A 3,641-nucleotide genomic window follows, 5' to 3' on the forward strand; every position below is an offset into this window, starting at 1 on the left:
AAGACTTTGGTAATGAGCTACGATCTAGAAGCATGATATTAGAATATGAATTTTGGCAAAGAAAAATTGATTTTTAAGACACATGGTGCTTTAGGGATGGTGCCAATTAGTGGTTGATTCTCGTATGAGATTAGAATATTGGGATAAGCTTTGTGTATTCACCATAAATGATGAGCATGATCTAACCAACTATAAGAAGAATTGATTCTAAACTTGATTGTTGGTTATTTTGGTTTTACAAATGGCTTATTGTGCTTGATATGCCTAAGGCTACCCGAAGTTAAAATTTTTGGAAAAATATATATGTATGGAAAAATATAATGTTGCATATTGGTATACAAAAAAAAAACTCATATGGAGTTGGTTATAATTTGATTAGATGATAATATTCTATCAATGGGTATAGTGCTAGACAATGATTAAGATGATTTATCGGTGATTTTGGCAGTGAACATGTTGATTATAATGTTGTTAGCTTAAAAGTAAGAGTTTATACTTTTGGTTTAAGCTCCTCAAATTTTATTATATCGTGATCAAATTTGGTTTTTTAATGTAAGCTGAGAGGCTTGGCATATGAACTAGCTTAATTGTAAGCTAGAATTTGTTAGGCTGTTATGAAGTACCAAAATAGAAAAGTATGCCATAGATTTAATTCTCTAAAGGTTAATGGAATAGAACGTATGAGTACTAGTATAGCTTCAATATAAGGTTTTGACTTATGAAAATTTAGGTAAAAATTTATAGCTTATGCGTAAAGGTGTGCATTTGAATTCGTGTAATTAAAAGTGTAAAATCTGCCTTGATTGGCATAGAGCCCATGATTCAAAATGAAAGATTATGGATTTAATTTTCTAAGGAAAGAGGGCTAAAGAAGTTGATTTCGGAAAGGTCTTAGTAAATGATTCCTTGATTTTAAAGTACACTTATGGAAAGGTAAGTGTCAAATTTCATCTTCGGATTGATAAACTAATAAGGTCACAAGATTTAGCATTTGGAGTAAATTTGAAGAATTTCAAGTTAGATATGCTGTATGTGATTGATGACGAACAAATTAGCTACGACATTGGAAATATAGAAATGATTAGTAATCAAGATGAGACTTGGAAAGGAACCTTAAAGAAATATTTTGAGCAACTTTAACCTTGAGAAGTTGAGTTATTGATTAAAGGGATTGGTTAAGATCATAGGAGGTATACGAATGTCATGACTTATTGAAATGCGAATGGTATAAGTTAAGATTTATCTAGTAAGCACTCGATCATGAAAGTACTAGAGTTTTTTTTGGGAATATGGTTACTAATAGTTACTAGATTTGAATCATCCATGGTGTTAAATATATTTGAAATAAATAAAGCTTGTTTTTATCCTTACATATTATGAAATGCTAGAATAGAATTTGTATGGAAGTATGTAAAATGAAATAGACGTTGGTTGATGATTTAGACCCACAGTCAATGGTGGAATAAATACTTGAATGTTGGAAGGTTTGACAATAGGTCGAGGTAGAGGAATTGTGGATGGTCAAGTAAACATGTATAATTGATGATTTAAAGATGATTTGATTTATATGTGACCATAATTAATACCATATTTGAACTCTCTTCCTAAGATGAAGAATGGTATCGTTTTGATCCAACAAGAGTAGTACACATAATTATATATCTTATGTTAAGAATGGCCAACGGAAGTGATGTAAAAGAATTTTAGAATTTTGATTATTCACCCCATGCCGATTCGAATTTGAGGACGAATTCATTTTAAGTGGGGGAGATTGTAGTACCTCGTACTTTGAGGTGGTGGCTAATAATGCTTACCGGTTTTCTATTTGAGATTGATTACCGAGTAAAAGGGGTAATTCAAAAGTGAACTTGTGAAACCTTAACCTCTATAGACACGTAACTAGAAGTAGACTCGATAAAACAGACTAGGGGTAATTTCATCATTTTCTTTGGTGAGCCCCTAAAAGTATGCTTTCAAACATTATTAAGGCTTAAGTATACCTAAGGCACAAATGAATGATGAAAATAAGGATAAGATGATGATGGAAATAGAAATAATGATGATTTCTAAGGTAGAGGCAAAATGGTAATTTTGCATCTCAAGTCTAAATTTTCAAGTTTTCACTAACTCGAGTACTTTTAGACCATTATAGACTTTGTCTTAGTGTCCAAAGAGAAAAAAGTTGAACCGAAGGAAAGAAGAAGACAAAGTCACCTTATGGAGGGCATTTTGGTAAATTACATGAAAAATTGGATAAACTTTAGATATAAATATCTAAAGCTCCAGCAATTTCCAACAGCTTCTAGCCATTTTTTCTTCCCTTCCCATCTCACGTTTCTTCATCTCCATGGGAGCCTCCCATAAAGCTTCCATAGCTCTCTCAATTAACTTCAATTTTCATGCTTTAGAGCACCTTTTCATATAACCTTTTGTGCTTTTTCACTCTCTTGCCTTAAAACCCTTAAAAAGTCTTACTTCCATCTTCCTCTCATTAGCTGGACATGTGGAGAGAGCGAGATGGCATTTTCCTTGTTAGCTTGAAGAATTTTGAAAGAGAATTCAACTACAAAGACCATTAAGGTGAGTATAAGTTAAGGTTAAATTTCTTTAGTTGTTGACAATGGCTAACAATGGGGTTTGTGAGTATTTTATCATTGAGGTTGTTTATTCACTTTTAGGGTGACTAGAGTAGTGTGAATAACTAGCCACTTTATCACGACCCAGAACCTCCGTCGGGCCCATGACAACCGTCGCGACGTCCCGATTGACACTTATTACTCGGAATGCTAATCGGAACCCCACAAGGCTTACATATCAGTTTCTTTCCTTTCCTATGAGCAATCGTTGTTAAACATTCCATTTAAAATAATTATCGATCGTTTTCGGCTCAAATAAATCCAAAGAAATTTTTTTTTAAAGGATTTATAGACAAATATCACTATTTAAAATATTGATTAAAATATAGCATTTTTATATAAAACAATATTTATAGAAACATGTGCAAGAAATCTTTTGTAATGTGTAAGTAAAATAAATTCATACATACAAAAATTTACTAAGTTATAATGTACAGTAATGGTTACAATGACAAGTGGCCCAAAATACACCCAATGTTAGTGCTAGAAACCTACTGTCTGTGTGGTAGAGATGTCAGCTAGAATCCTAGACAAAATAGGGTATCTACAAGCTACCACAGACCTGAAATGTTTGGAAAGGAGGTGGGTGAGATTTTACAATCCCAATAAGTAAACAGACATTATCATAAATATCTAAAGGCGAGTAAAATGGAGGCAAGTTTAAAGAACAAATTACGAACCATTTCATAATGTTTTCAATTTATTTCTTAAACTATAAAATATTTGTAATTTACCAAAACAGTTGTTAAGGCTTATGTCTTTTATTAAAAACAAAGCTCAAGCCAAAACTAATCCTCGAGGATACCTTGGCCGAGGCATCTAACCGAGTCCGCCAAGGTTGTTATAACATTTACATGTGAAACACATTTTTATTTTTAAAACAAGCCATTCCTTGGCGTTGGCTGAGTTACACATTCACGTGGGGGTTCAACGTGAAGTGAGCTCTAATACTACCCCAGGAGTCACCCTCCTTGGCTCTACAACCGGAGTAACTATATAACCGGG

The sequence above is a fragment of the Theobroma cacao genome, chromosome 2 (genome assembly GCF_000208745.1).
Source record: "Theobroma cacao cultivar B97-61/B2 chromosome 2, Criollo_cocoa_genome_V2, whole genome shotgun sequence".
NCBI classification, from domain to species: Eukaryota; Viridiplantae; Streptophyta; class Magnoliopsida; order Malvales; family Malvaceae; genus Theobroma; species Theobroma cacao.